Source organism: Euphorbia lathyris, chromosome 3 (assembly GCF_963576675.1).
Source record: "Euphorbia lathyris chromosome 3, ddEupLath1.1, whole genome shotgun sequence".
Taxonomy (NCBI): domain Eukaryota; kingdom Viridiplantae; phylum Streptophyta; class Magnoliopsida; order Malpighiales; family Euphorbiaceae; genus Euphorbia; species Euphorbia lathyris.
In genome coordinates this window covers 70,143,595-70,160,259 of record NC_088912.1, presented here as the reverse complement: position 1 = coordinate 70,160,259, position 16,665 = coordinate 70,143,595, and positions in this window count along the sequence as shown.

The window sequence follows — 16,665 nt, the reverse complement described above, 5'->3', positions numbered from 1 at the left end:
ATTCGAAATGACCGATGCCTCAAGACGTCTCTATAAATAGTGCCATCAGAAGCTTCATTCAATACAGAACTTGATCAAGCCATTACGCTGACCAAATTTCTACGCAAGTTCTGCAAACAAAAAGCAAAGCAAACCTTACACTACATTTCATATCTTTGTGTAAAAGTCTAGAGTGATTATTCAATCATCTAATGTGTCTTAGCAATCATTGTTTAGGACAAACACTTATCATTTCTAGAGAATAGAAAGGAGAGGTTGAGTACTCGGTTATAGTACTCAGCGAGAGATTAGGATTGAGTAGAGGTATAGAGGAAGGTACTCTTGTTATACTCAGTTGCTAAGATTGTAAAAGGTTTGAGGCTCTACCTTTAAAGAGCTCAGTAGAGGATTCGAAATCTCGGAACATGTTCCGGGGACAGGACGTAGGCTTAGAAGCCGAACCTGGATAAATCTGCTGAGTAACATATTTCTTACCTTAAACTCCTTATATATATTGCTTGCTTAAATAACCGAAAACTGACCAAGTAAAGAGGTCAAGCTGATTTGTGCGCATCGAACATCTGAGCTCAGGAATAGACTTTAAGTGCTATATCCTGACTCAAGTTAAGAAACTGACCTAGTCACCAGTTGACTAAGCCAGTATCTTGCTGTTTACTCAGCGCCGCTGTTGGAAACCTTTTCTCTTAAGAAAAGAAGTCTGCCCTAAAAGAAGAAAAAGTTTAAATAGTTCCTAACCCCCCCTTGGACCTATACTTGTAACGTTATAAGGGACTAACAAGTGGTATCAGAGCTTACAAGCTCACTGTAAAAGGTTTAACAACCTTGAGCTGATCCACACTATGGGCGAAAACAGTACTCGATTTCTCCCAGGAAACCAAACAACTCAGATATTGCCTGAGGGGCTGTCCATCACTCGGCCTCCCCTATTCTTCGGGTCTAACTATACCTTTTGGAAGAATATGATGAAAAATTTCATTCAGGCTACAAATATGAGTGCTTGGCTATCTATAGTGCAAGGCCCATTTGTACCTGTCGAAATTGTGGCTGGCCAAACAGTTGTAAAAGCTGAGGCCAAATGGACAGAGGATGATCTCAAGAAGCTTCAAAATCACGCTTCGGCTATTAATATGCTTCACTGTGCGCTCGATGCTGCAGAATATAATAAAATCTCAGGTTGTGAGTCGGCACAAGAGATCTGGAAGAAGCTAGAGGTCATCTACGAAGGAACCAATAAAGTAAAGGAGTCCAAGGTGAACCAGCAGATGAGACTGTACGAGCTGTTCGAAATGAACAATGATGAGGGCATATCTGACATGAATGCAAGATTCACCAACATCATAAATGAGCTCAAGAGACTTGGGAAGATCTTCACTGAGGAAGAACAAGTCAAAAAGATACTCAGGAGTCTTCCTAAAGACTGGCAAGCAAAGAAGACTGCTGTTGAGGAAGCTCAGGACTTAACCACCTACAAATATGACGAACTCATCGGCTCGTTGCTGACCCATGAGATATCAATGAAGAACTTCGAGGTGAAGGAAAAGTCTGAAGACAAGAAGCAGAAATCTCTTGTCATGAAAGCTGACTCCACAGAAGGGAGCTCAACAGATGATGAGGAGATGGCTATGTTCACAAGGAAGATGAAAAGGCTATTCAGGAAAAATGACAAATATTCTAAGAAGCCTTACAGAAAGTTTGATAAGTATAAAGCTGACTCCAGCGACAGCAAATACAAGAAAGACAACTCAAAGCCTATTACATGCTTTGAATGTCATCAAACTGGCCACATAAAGTCAAGCTGCCCCACGCTGAGGAAAGATAAGAAGAACGGCAAAAAGGCAATGGTGGCTACATGGAGCGACAGTGATGAGTCTTCATCAACAGAAGCTGAGGCCACCGAGTCAGCGAAGATATGCTTCATGGCTGACGAACTTGCTGAGCCGTGCGTTTCTGAGCATACTGACCCCTCCGTTGTATCTGAAGATGAGGAGCAATCAAATGAGGTAATACCACTTTCCCAGCTCAGAAACGAAATGGGTAATGCCCTGAGTGATCTCTATACACTTATCAAAAAGTGTAATAAGAAAATTAGAGCACTCAGCAGGCGCTGTGACGAGGTTGAAGAGGTCAAGCTGAGTGACCTCAGATACCTTCTTCAGGACAACTCAACGTTGCATGATAACATGAAGATCATACATGAGTCTGTCTCTGAAGTCCAATCAGTTTCAAAGAAACTGAGAAAGGACGTCACAACTATCTAGAACCAATTAAAGGTTCCAAATAAAAGAAATAGTCCTCTGAGAACTCAGTACCAAGGTACTCAGCAGAGATGGAATCCCCAGCGGAATGTCCAGTGTGACTTCTGTGGGAAGAAAGGTCACACCACGAAGGTGTGCTGGCATGCTCAGCACTGGGGTGTTGACCAGTCAGTGAGACAACCTAAACAGAAGGTCAGCTATGACTTCTGTGGAAAGAATGGCCATACTGTCCATGTATGTCGCCATAAAATAAAATATGATGCTTTACCTGTTGCACCTAACAAGCAAGGATCCAAAAAGAATTGGGTACCTAAAAGTAACTAGTTACAATGCAGGTAAGCCTGAGATGTGCTGAGAAGTCAAAGATGTGGTATATTGACAGCGCATGCTCGAGGCATATGACTGGTGATGAAACTCAGTTCATCACATTTGAGCGTAAACGAGGAGGAAGTGTAAGTTTTGGAGACAACAAAAAGGGTAAGATAGTAGGGTCAGGAACCATTGGAGGTAACCCCACTATTGAGTCAGTCTCCCTAGTCAGCGGACTCAAATATAACTTACTCAGCGTAGCTCAGCTATGTGACAATGGGAGAAAAGTTATATTTGATGCTACTGGATGTAAAATATACGAGGGTAAAACAAATGAGTTAATCTTAACTGCCCCTCGCATAGATAATGTCTTTATGCTAGACTTAAAGAAAAAGTTTTCAAAAACTATATGCTTAGTATCAAAGGAAGAAAATTCCTGGCTATGGCACATGAGACTTGGTCATGTAAGCATGGACCTCCTGGCCAAATTAGCAAGAAAGCAATTGGTTGAGGGACTGCCTGAACTTAAATTTGAAAAAGATCAATTATGCCACGCTTGCCAAGATGGAAAACAAACCAAACAATCTTTTCATAGCAAAAACATTGTCTCAACTAAGCGTCCGTTAGAGTTACTACACTTGGATCTCTTCGGTCCAGTCCAGCCACTGAGTCTGGGTGGAAGAAGATTTTCCTTGGTCATTGTAGATGACTTCTCTCGGTACACTTGGGTCATCTTGCTGAGTAGCAAGGATGAGACCTTTGAGACATTTTCAAATTTGGTTAGAAAAATTGAAAATGATAAAGACCTAAAATTGGCTCACATCCGAAGTGATAATGGTGGAGAATTCAAAAACCAAAAGTTTGTTGAATTATGTGAAGCCAGCGGCATTGACCATAATTTTTCTGCTCCTAGAACACCTCAACAAAATGGGGTTGTAGAAAGGAAGAACATAACTCTGGTTGAAATAGCCAGGACAATGCTGGATGAGCATAGGCTTCCAAAGTATTTTTAGGGAGAGGCTGTTAACACAGTATGCTATATTCTTAATAAGGCTCTAGTTAGACCTATATTAAAGAAAACCCCCTATGAACTTTGGAAAGGACGAAAGCCCAACATTGGATACTTTCGTGCCTTTGGCTGTAAATGTTTTATTTTGAATACCAAAGATAGCTTAGCAAAGTTTGACTCAAAAGCTGATGAGGCTATCTTTTTAGGCTACTCAACAAACAGCAAAGCATACTCAGGAGTAAGAGTGAACCTAAGATTACTTTCACTGACCAGTCTACTTCTGCGGTGATTGTTGAAACACAGACAGCACAAGACATAAATCTACCTAAAGAGATAAGGATTCCAAGATGGCACTCAGAGAGTGCGATCCTTGATTCTGCTGGAAATACCCTGATGACGAGGAATCAACTCAGGAGGTACCTCAGCAATGTAGCCTTCGTCTCAGTACAGGAACCTAAGAACTTCGCTGATGCTGAGGAAGATGAATTCTGGATGAGCGCAATGCAAGAGGAACTTGACCAATTCAGAAGAAACGATGTATGGGAGCTAGTGCCACATCCAATGAGTCAGAAGACCATTGGAACAAGATGGGTCTTCCGCAACAAACTGGATGAGCAAGGAAATGTAGTCAGGAACAAAGCAAGGCTTGTAGCTCAGGGCTACAGTCAGCAAGAAGGTATTGACTACGGTGAGACCTTTGCCCCAGTGGCAAGGCTAGAAGCTATTAGGATCTTATGTGCATATGCATCTTACATGAACTTTAAATATTCCAAATGGATGTTAAAAGTGCATTTCTTAATGGAGTTATAAACGAGGAAGTTTATGTCAATCAACCTCCAGGGTTTGAGTATCCAAAATTCCCAAACCACGTTTATAAACTCAAAAAGGCTCTGTACGGCCTCAAGCAAGCACCACGTGCTTGGTATGAGAGGCTGACCAGTTTCCTGCTGACTAGAAATTATGTCAGGGGCAAAGCTGATACAACCTTATTCATTAAGAGAAAAGGTAAAGATACCCTGCTGGCTCAAATTTATGTTGATGATATAATATTTGGTGCAACTAACGAATCAATGTGCAAAGAATTTAGCAAACAAATGCAGACTGAGTTTGAAATGTCGATGATGGGAGAACTCAACTTCTTCCTCGGACTTCAAATAAAACAAGGAAAGAATGGCATCTTCATCAGTCAAGCTAAATATGCCAAGGAGATATTAAAGAAATATGACTTGGAAAATTGCAAGCCAATATCCACTCCTATGGGCACTGACACTGTCCTCTGCGCTGACGAGAATGGTAAGTCAGTAGACAGCAAATTGTATCGAGGTATGATAGGCTCTCTACTTTACTTAACAGCCAGTAGACCGGACATTCAGTTCTCAGTATGCTACTGTGCGAGATATCAATCTAACCCTAAGGAATCTCATTACATAGCTGTAAAAAGAATCCTTAGATACTTGCAAAGCTCAGTGAACGCAGGTTTATGGTATCCCAACACACATGGCTTCACACTCGTTGGATACACTGACGCTGACTATGGTCGAGACAAGCTAGAATGAAAAAGCACCTCTGGAGGATGTCATTTCTTAGGAAGCTGTCTTGTATCTTGGTTCAGCAAGAAGCAGGCTTCAGTAGCCTTGTCTACCACTGAAGCTGAGTACATTGCTGCTGGTCATTGTGTTGCTCAAGTCCTATGGATTAAGAAATAGCTTGAAGACTATGGTGTTCAAACAAAGACAATTGATGTCAAATGCGATAACAAAAGTGCAATTGATCTATCAAAGAACCCAATTCAACACAGCAGAATGAAGCATGTCAGTATAAGGCATCACTTCATTAGAGACCTTGTACTCAAAGGTGAGATAAAGCTGACCTACGTCCCAACGGATGAGCAGCTTACGGATATCTTCACAAAGCCACTGGCTCGTGAACAGTTTAGCATACTGAGAGAAGCCATTGGTATGTTTAATCCTCTTCAGTAAATTCCTGTTCTAAAATGTGAATTTATGCTGAGTGAATTACTATGCTGAATGATTTATGCAAATGCATGCTGAGTGATTGTTATGCTGAGCACTTAACACAAAATACACATCAATACTAAGTCAATATGCACACCGAGTAGTAATCTTAAACTGAGAAATCATTCTTTCATATACTACTGACCACTCAGAATTCAAAACGCTTAGCATTCTAAACGCTGAGTGTTAGATCCGTTGCACTTATTGCTTAAGCACGCGAATAGCCACCTAGGATGACGTACGCGCCGAATGTGTCATAAATGCCAGGATCTTTGTCGGTTGACAATCCCAAGGCAAAACTGACACATGTATTCGATAAGATCCACTCTTCACCGCTATAAATAATGGGTAAATCCCCATTCTTTATTTTCTTTACATCCACCGAATTCTAAGGCAAAGGCTTTCTCTCTAAAAACTCTCAAAGCTTCCCAAACGAATTCTGAAACTATGACCAAAGTTTCCTTCAACATTTCCAGTGTCGGCCACCCTAAGCCCAGCTCCGATGAAACCTCCAGGCAAACCTCTGTGCCTAAAACTACCAAGGTCACTACGCCTAGTAAAGGAAAAACTGGGCAAGCTACCTCCTCCCAAGAAAAACCGACCAAAACCAGAACCTATACCAAGGTCTTTGGTAACATTAGCGAATGGAAGGTGGACTTCTCACGATGGGTCTCTGAGTCCTTCGTAACCTCCGAGCAACCCTTTTGCGAATGGATATCGCAAAATGGATGGACAGAGCTGTTCTCTATTAGGGATCACACTTACCCTGACCTCGTAAGGGAATTCTACCACAATCTCCGTGTTGCTGATGACAACCAGGATTATCTGGCAACTGTGGTAAGAGAAAACACCATCTTCATAAACCCTAACTAACTGGCAAATTTGCTAAAGTTGAAAAATGAAGGAGCAAAGCTGAGAAGATCTGGAGATCAGGACAATACTGGGTACGAAGTCACCTTCTGTAAACCTGAAGGCCACTCAGGAGAAGTCTCCAGTTCCTCTCTGGGTCAGCACCAAAAGATGGCTCACTATCTGCTGAGTTACTTCATCTACCCCAAGATCAACTGCACCACCTCAGCAACGAACTTTGAGCAATGCTTCATATGGCATATGCTGACATATAAGCCAATCAACATGCCAGTATTCCTCATTGCTGGGTTCCTACGAAGCACTGGAACTCTAAGACTGGGCTCGCTCATCACTAGGATCCTCATTGATCACAAGATAGACCTAACTGATGAAGTTAAAGCTAGAGGATCTGAAATCACAGCAGCTTCGCTGAGGGCTTTGAAGTTCAATCAGCCTCTGAAGAAAGGAAAAGCTGCTGCTTCTGGTGAACAAGAAGCTGAGGAAACAGCTGTCCCGAAGAAAGGGAGAAGAACTAAGGCTCCAGCTGCCCGCAAGAGGAAAGCTGTTGAGACCACTTCAAAGAAAGCTGAACCTAAGGCAAAGAAGCCTAAGGTGCTGTTTGATAAAACTGAAAATTAAGTGCTGAAAAAATAAGTACTGAATTTTAAGTGCTGAATATTTTAAGTGCTGAAATTATTGAGTGATATAATTATTATAAAAATATTAGTGGATAATGTTTAACTTAAAATGTTAAGTCAAATATTTTGACTTACCAAAATAAGTGCTTTTTAACTTAATTTATTAATTTAAGTGGTGGAAAAATAATTGTTATCAAACGCACTTAAAATAAATAAGTGCTTAATATTTTAATTTAAGCCATTAAGTGGCTTATCAAACAAGGCCTAAGTCAGCTGTTGAACCAAGTCAGGAAAGACCTCAGTCAACTGAGAAAAGGAACAGGCAAGATGAGCCTGAAACTGAGAAAAGAACAAATGCTGATGAGCAACCTCAGAAGAAGCAGAAGCCTTCTTCACTGACTCCCATCGATGCTATCCCTACTGACATTGTTGTGCCTGGTGACTCTCACTTCACACAGTGTCTAGGAACTGTAGCTGAGCATGAAGAAGATGAGGTGCATTTGGACGATCAGTTCATTGCACAAGTTGAGGAAGAACTAGATGGTGACAGTTCAGAGGATGAAGAAGAAGAAGAGGCCAGCGGTCAGGATGACGCTGAGGACAATGAGGAAACAACCAGTGAGGTTGAAGCTGAGCAAGCCAATACTGAGTTGGCTGCTGGAGAAGAACAAGAACTTGACCAACACAATGTTGATCAAGTCCAAGAGCAAGCTGACCAGCTTAATGCTGAGCAAGAAGAATCTTCTCCATCTCACTCAGGAGAGTCTATCCAAGCTGACACTCCTCCTCGCAGAAGAAGATTGGTTAAGGCAAGTGAGAAGACAGTCAGCGAGCCTCCTGTTCAACTACCAACTATACCTGACTTTGTTATTCAGAAGCCAACCCAAGACCCTTCTCAACTCAAGCTGAAATTTTTCAAAAGACAACCAACTTCTACTACATCGGCTTCCATTGAAAAGCAAGCCTCTGTTTTTTCACCAAATGAACACGCCGACTTAAATGCTTCCACCAACTCAACAAGTCAAGTTGAGCCAATTCCTGTCAATGCTGTTACCTCAAGCACTACATTGACTCAGGACATTCCTGCTCCAGTCAGCACTGACAGCATAAGAATTACCTCTTCTCCACTCAACATATCTGCCGATCAATCAGTTCTACCAGAACCTCAAGTGCAGATTGGAACCACACTTCCAGTCACTGACCAGGTTATCCCACTAACTCCTCTTCCAACCGGTCATACTGACGTAACTGGGCAACTAAATGAAGGATCTCTAAGTTACATGAATGTCACTGAGTCTGGCAAATGCATCATCGACTCAGTACAAACTTTGATCAAAGACCTTCAACAATCTTCTACTCCTGCTGCTGGGTCTTCTAATGTAGAGACTACTCAGCTCTCCCAAGTAACTCAACTTCTAAATGAAGTTAAGGGATTTAAGGACTTGCTGAGTATCATCATTACCTATCAAGCACAACAAGCTAAGCAGGATTCCATTGCAAAGCTGGCTGAGATCCAGCTGACAACAGTTCAACACTTAAATGCTCTACAATAACAAGTTCAGACCTTGTCAGCTGCGAACACACGCTATGCTACCTCTGATGAAGTGAAGATGCTCTTTGCTCAGCTTCACACCGAGCAACTCAAAACCAATGAGCAAATGGTTTCTTATTCTCAGTGCTCCGTTGAGCAAATTGGTGAGGCCGTTCGACTGCTGAATCTGAACAAGCAAGAAATGGATACTGACGCTATGAAGCAAAATGAAATGTTGTCTATCACTAGACAAACCTTCAACCACATACGTCACAGCAACGTTCAACGTCAATACTATGACACCTACTTCCTCAAAACATTCCATCAAGTCATTGCTGGTCTGACCGATGCACTTACATGGATAGGCAAAGCTGAAGCCTTCACTGTCAGCATGATCAGCACTGCTGAGCTTAATATACCCACCGAGGTTTCAGACAGTGGTGTGGCTATTTTTGATGGTGTCAATGAAAGCGCCGACCGACTTAAAGCGCTATCTACAGAACTGACCAGATCTGTCTTAACCGACACCTTTAGGATTCCTCCTCCCGATGCTGACAAAACGGGGGAGAAAGAACAAGCGAGAACACAGCATGAGTCTAGTCAGTCCAAACAGAAGAGAAAGAAATAGAAATATAGGCTAGCTCAGTATAGACTAAGTATGTAGTCTCTATGCCTGTCTTAAACATTTGTTTGTAAACACTGACTACCTATATTAAATATCAATACTTGCATCTTTTGTTCAAACACTGAGTTATGAATTGTTTTCATGCGATGCTCTGTATTATGTCATTATGTATCTTCAATTAAAATCAGCTATGTTTAAATGCTTACAAAATTTATTGATTTAACCAAATGCTGATAACATGTTTGACATTGACTTACATGTAGTCTTATAAAACTCATTGAACAACAAATTACTCAGCGCCCTCTGAATGATAAAACCTTCCGCTTAATACTTGAGTAAAATAGAATATGTTCCATGAGCTGACCTATATCTGAAAATTGACCTTAGACTTACTCGATTAAACCTTTAAATGTTTAGAGTAAAACTAAGTCAATAGCTCAACCCTTACGGGGGAGTTTGCTAAGTTATATTAGTTCAACTATCATGGGGGAGCTCAACACTGAGTTCCTCGCTGAATAGTTTTGCCAACATCAAAATGGGGGAGTTTGTTGAAACACCTTTCCACATAATTTTGATTTGACAAAATTGTTTAAGTATAATTAAAAACATATTCTAAACACACTAAGTTTAAATGCTTTGATTTATTCTACTAATGTGTTTGTTCAATGTTGAGTTAAATTGCTTATGAGACATAAGGATTAAAAGGCCCAAGCCCAATACGAAAGTCAAAGCCCAAGTCAAACAACTCAAGACAACTCGGTCCGCGTTTATCAAAACGATGTCGCTGTATACAAAACGCAACTCAGCATAAGAAGGATCTAGAAGACCTTCTGGGAATAACTTCGGGACGAAGCTGCTGAGTAGATTCGACAAAGCGTACAAGACATCAGCTGGCTAGAGAAAACTTCCAGACAAAGTGTTTCCACTTTGGGTAAAGTTCAGATGACATAGTATGCTGTCCAGTTGACTTTACCATAAAAGGAGAGACATTCTGCCGAGCTGACCAAAAGCTGACCGAGGACAGAAGATACTCAAATCTGATTGGCCGAGAGCTCTGAGCAAGTCAGGATGACAACGACAGGAAGCCGTTTCCCTCCAACGGTTATTTCGAAATTCGAAATGACCGATGCCTCAAGATGTCTCTATAAATAGTGCCATCAGAAGCTTCATTCAATACAGAACTTGATCAAGCCATTACGCTGACCAAATTTCTACGCAAGTTCTGCAAGCAAAAAGAAAAGCAAACCTTACACTACATTTCATATCTTTGTGTAAAAGTCTAGAGTGATTATTCAATCATCTAAGGTGTCTTAGCAATCATTGTTTAGGACAAACACTTATCATTTCTAGAGAATAGAAAGGAGAGGCTGAGTACTCGGTTATAGTACTCAGCGAGAGATTAGGATTGAGTAGAGGTATAGAGGAAGGTACTCTTGTTATACTCAGTTGCTAAGATTGTAAAAGCTTTGAGGCTCTACCTTTAAAGAGCTCAGTAGAGGATTCGAAATCTCGGAACGTGTTCCGGGGACAGGACGTAGGCTTAGAAGCCGAACCTGGATAAATCTGCTGAGTAACGTATTTCTTACCTTAAACTCCTTATATATATTGCTTGCTTAAATAACCGAAAACTGACCAAGTAAAGAGGTCAAGCTGAGTTGTGCGCATCGAACATCTGAGCTCAGGAATAGACTCTAAGTGCTATATCCTGACTCAAGTTAAAAAACTGACCTAGTCACCAGTTGACTAAGCCAGTATCTTGCTGTTTACTCAGCGCCGCTGTTAGAAACCTTTTCTCTTAAGAAAAGAAGTCTGCCCTAAAAGAAGAAAAAGTTTAAATAGTTCCTAACCCCCCCTTGGAACTATACTTGTAACGTTATAAGGGACCAACACAGGGCCGGCCCTGCCCAAGGGCAGGAATGATGGGACATGGTAGAGAGTAAGACTCAATCATGGAGGAGCTTACCTTTTCCATTTAAAGTTTTAGAGTTTAAAAAAAAAACCCTTTTTGAAATTTTCAGCAATGACTTGCTCCAGCATTTTTTTTTCTCCTCCCTCACCTCTTTCCCGGTTCCATTTTCTTGTCTGCTTTTTCCAATTTTCTTTTCTTTTAGCAGCTCCTCCTTTCAATTTTCTCTTCTCTAGTCTTCTTTTCCATTGACTCCCTTCTATCAGATCTACTCCGGGGAGGAAGAAGGAAGCTTGTCTTCCTTCTTGCTCCTCCCATTTATATTTTAGTTTCCGTTTTTAGCTTTATATTTACATTTTCTTGTTAGTTTGAAGTCTATATTTCTTCTTGAACTTCTTTTTCCGTCAGATCTACATTTGTGAGCTATACTTCTTTCTTTTATTCTTTTTTCGGTCTTAGCAAGCGCGGAAAAGGTTTATCTTGTCCGTCGATCTATAGATCTGCGTGGATGCACAAATAGAAAGGACTCAGATCTGAACGTCCGGAAGAGCCTAAATGATTAAGTATGGATTACAACGGTTTTTCAACGGGATTCGACGTATGAGAAGAATATGATTTCTATGTTTGTTGTATTTGTATCTTTTCTGGTTTTATTGCTCTCGGTAGTCTTTTTATTGCTCTTTGTAGTCTATGTATTGCTCTTTGTAGTCTTTTTCTTTCCTTCGTGGATCTTTGCCTGTGTGGGATGGAGGTTTTATTCCTCTTTGTTTCGTACTGTACTTGTATTTTTAAATTAATAGAATGATATGTAGCATTTTATCAAAAAAAAAAAAACCTTCCAAATTCTATTTTATTTTTGTGACATTTCATTTGTGAAGAAGTTTCTATCACTAATTAAAGTTTTGTTGCTGCTTGCAGAACTGTTCCATTTGCTGGTTAAATTCTTCCATGGCCGGAGGAAGAAAATCTCTACAGATAAATAAAAAGTAGAGAAGAAAGGGGAATAACTTTTCATCAATATTTTTAATAACACTCCTGATAACTTGTGGAAAAATCCTTGATCGGAGCACTTCCCTGTGAGGCGCCGTTGGGATCGGCCGGGGACACTCCGATGCCAAAGTCAGTAATATTTCTGAGAATAAACTGTAAGCACAAAAGTAGAGAATCAGTAAAATGTACCTCAATAGCTTGTGATGCAAGCTATTTATAGTCGTAGAGTTGTAACTCCTTGGTTACTGGAAAGCCTCCATTAATGTCCATTAATGGTGGTTACGAATCTCATTGAAGTATCTCATTAATGAGCTTTTAATGAGATTTCTTGGGAGTTAACCCTGCCGTTTGGAGGGCGGATCGAGATGTGATGGCGGGTCTCCATAGGTTTGACTATGGGTAGCGTATGGCGGAATCTACAGGATTCGCCACGTGGATGTCTTGCTCGATACGCCATTGCTTCTCCATTGATCGTGGTACACTGTCGTTTTGGTGAATATCTCCTTTGGTCCCCTTTTCAGGGAATATTCTAGTTTTGGTCCTTCATACTTTATAGTGGTTGTTATCAGAAGCCCCCCTAAAGGTATAAAAAGCTCTTTAGGGCTGTCTAAAGCATGTTTTAATGCTTTTTCATCATATTCCATGCTATTGATCTTTCAAGTGTTCAAACTTCTTCTGAATTTTCTCAAGGTTTCAAACTTGTTATGAATTTTCCGAAGGTTTCAAACTTCTTATGTCTCGAGGTAGGTGGCCAACCATACCCCTAGAAGCTTATGATAAGCTTTATGGATTTCTTTCACTGGGATCCAATGTATGGAGACTTTTATGTTGTCTGTGAACTCTGCAAACAAAAGAATAAACACATTTGATAACAAAGGTTAGAGAATCAGTAAGTGTACCTTAATAGCTTAAGATGCAAGCTATTTATACTAGGATACTTGTAACCATCAATGTGGAAACTAGAAAGTCTCCATTAATGCCTCATTAATGGCGGTTACTGATCTTATTCAAGAATGAACGTTAGCTCATTAATCGGTTATTAGTTGCCTTTATTGGGAATCAACTTTGCCGTTCCTTGGGCGTATCGATGTTGACGGCGGGTCTCCCAAGGCCTTTGACCCTTTGAGGCGTGTTGAGGAATCCATAAATCCGTTTGGTGGATCCTTACCCATAAGAGTATTGATGGCGGATCCTTCATTCTTTGTCAATTTATCCTTTTTCCCCATGTATGATATTTGGATGTTTATGGAGATGTAGATGAACAGTCATGTCATTACTCATCTTTAATGCTATCAATTCTCCACTAATCCCAGTATTTATCCTTAAAACCCTCAGAGTTGGAGTATTCGAACAGTCAAGTCTTTATTCCCCTTCAATGGCTATTAATTGCCATTTAATTGTATTTATTCCCATTTATGGATGTTAATAAAGGTGCCTTTTGGTATTCTTAGATTCGTCAAGACGTATGTACCCTCTTCTTGAGAGCTATGGCAGGTCTCCACTACTCGCTCTCATCGGGCGTATCTCGTTATGGCGTATCTTGCAATGGTCTATGTGGCGTGGCATAATACTAGAGACTCCTTCCTTTTCCTCATTATTTGCATATCCACCCTTGCATTAATCCGCGTAGGATTATGATTCGCCTTAGGGATCAGTAAGAATGATCAGCCATTCAGGGACTTTTTGCGCGTCTCGTGGGGGCGTTTTGGCACTCTAGTATTTACTCATTTTCCAAAGTGTTTTTACTTTGCATTTGTGAAGGCGAGACTTTGTTATTTCTATGATGAAGATGAGGCTTCATTAATTGGAGATGAAGACGAGGCTTTATTAATTGGAGATGAAGACGAGGCTTCATTAATTGGAGATGAAGACAAGGCTTTATTATTTGGAGGTGAAGACGAGGCTTCATTAATTGGAGATGAAGACGAGGCTTCATTAATTGGAGATGAAGACGAGGCTTCATTAATTGGAGATGAAGACGAGGCTTCATTATTTGGAGATGAAGACGAGGCTTCATTATTTGGATGAACTCTTTTCTTTCCAGAACTATTTTTACTAATGCATTATATCTTTTAGCAAGTAACTTTTTAGAACCTGGTTTACTTAGGACTTCTCCTGATTGTTTAGGGCAAGTGGCCAGCCGTACCCCAATGTGTGAACCTTTTTTGAAGGTTTAAAGCTTTTATTCCTTTAGAGGAAGTTAAGCTGCCCCAGGTGATCGATTGTTTCCTATCTTTGAGGTAAACCGATCCGCCCTTAGGTCTTGGAACCCTTCTTTGGAAAGGGATATGAACCTTTGTGAAGGTTTGAAGCTTTTATTCCTTTAGAGGAAGTTAAGCTACCTGAAGCGCCTGATCTGCTTCCAATCTTTGAGGTGGATCAGTTTGCCATTAGGTATAAAAAACTTCTCTCTTGAGACAAGTTTTTTGAAGGATGTAAAGATCTCACGTCTGAGAAATGTTCTAATCCTGGCGGTGATCAGGGCTTGATCCGCCGTTGGGTCTCCTATGTTAGATAGGAGAAAGTAATTATACTTTGAAGGATGTAAAGATCTCACGTCTGAGAAATGTTCTAATCCTAGCGGTGATCAGGGCTTGATCCGCCGTTGGGTCTCCTATGTTAGATAGGAGAAAGTAATTATACTTTGAACGATGTAAAGATCTCACGTCTGAGAAATGTTCTAATCCTAGCGGTGATCAGGGCTTGATCCGCCGTTGGGTCTCCTATGTTAGATAGGAAAAAGTAATTATACTTTGAAGGATGTAAAGATCTCACGTCTGAGAAATGTTCTAATCATGGCGGTGATCAGGGCTTGATCCGCCGTTGGGTCTCCTATGTTAGATAGGAGAAAGTAATTATACTTTGAAGGATGTAAAGATCTCACGTCTGAGAAATGTTTTAATCCTGGCGGTGATCAGGGCTTGATCCGCCGTTGGGTCTCCTATGTTAGATAGGAGAAAGTTTAGGGTGTAATTATCTCATGTTTGAGATAATCTCAACCCTGCTTTTGATGGTGACCAATATTTTTCCTGTTTTTGAGGAGAGAGTGGAGCTCATTTGAAAGCTCTGGAGGGTTTGTGTTTCTTATCTTTGTGGAAAGGGCATCCGCCCGTGATGGGGATCAATTGTCCTATCTTTAAGGTAATTGATCCGCCTGTGGAACTTTTCATTCGCCAGTCATTGGGCGTATATCCCCTCTTTGATTACATCCGCCTGTTCAGCTTTGCTATTTCTTTTTCTATAGAATTTGGAAAGATATAGAACAAAACTAGGCAAATGAATATATAAAAAGCATGGCAAGAAAGAACAAATTATAAAATATAGGATATTATAACAGTTTAATGCACATATGAGAATACGTAAAAATACTGATTTGTAGGCCCATGGTTCCGTCTTTTCTGAACAACTAGAATCGCATCTTCAGCGATATTGAGTTTATGAGTGATCATATCTGGATTGACCCCTGTGAGGATCTCATCCTTCCATGCGAATACGTCCTTTGACTCGAGGAGAACCTTTATAACACCATCCTTAATCTCAGGTTTTAATCCTTTGGCGATCCGCACCCGTTTTCCATCAGCAATAAGGAACATTTTTGTGTCGCCCAAAGCTGTAGTGACAAGTTCATCTTCCTCACCTTCGTCATTTTTGGATTGTGGGCGAATCGATAGTGACGCCGAGTAGGTCTCTTGAGCCACCTTTTGGTTCCCGCTAATCATTACTCTTCCTTTGTTGGGGGGAATGTACATTGCCAGACGACGGATGGAAATTAGGACTGCAACCTCTGAGATGAATGGTCGCCCAAGAATGATGTTTATAAGCTAATTGTCCATCCATAGTAGAGAACTCCAGATCACTAATCCACTGTCCATCCATAGTAGAGAACTCCAGATCACCAATCCACGCTTGATCATCATCCGCCAGCTTGCATTCCAAAGTTACCTGGCCCTTGATCTGGATAGTGTGACCTCTGGTGATGATATTGCAAGAATTGTCCGTGTCTACCATTACTCACTTCATTTCATCTCACATCCTTCAATCGTCATTGTTACTACCAATGCATCTGTATGTGGAGAGATTACTGGACCTGTTTCTACAAAAGGGGAAATTGAGGGACGTTTTATCCAGAGCGGATATTTTTCTTTCTGGGATCTGTCTTCTGCTTGTCGTCTTGTTATTTGTTATTCTGGACAAATCTATCTAGTTTGCTAGCTCCCAGCAAGCTTCAAAATGTGGTGGCCATTTCTTCTATGGAACTTGTAATACGTCTTGGCGTTCCTTTCAACGGTTACATGCTCCCCTCCTTTGGGTTCGGGATATTTAATGTCCCATTTATATTGTACTCTTCTCCTTTATATTGTGGCAAGTTGGAAGCTTTAAACATTCTGTCCGCCTCATACTTCAAGGTCCGTGCTGTGAACGGCGAATTCATGTTAACTGGATGGGCGTATCTTTTTGCATCATTCTCTCATCTATCTAGAGCGGTATGCACTCGCCTTTCAATCTCATCATCCATGTGTTCAGTGGTGGCGAAGTCA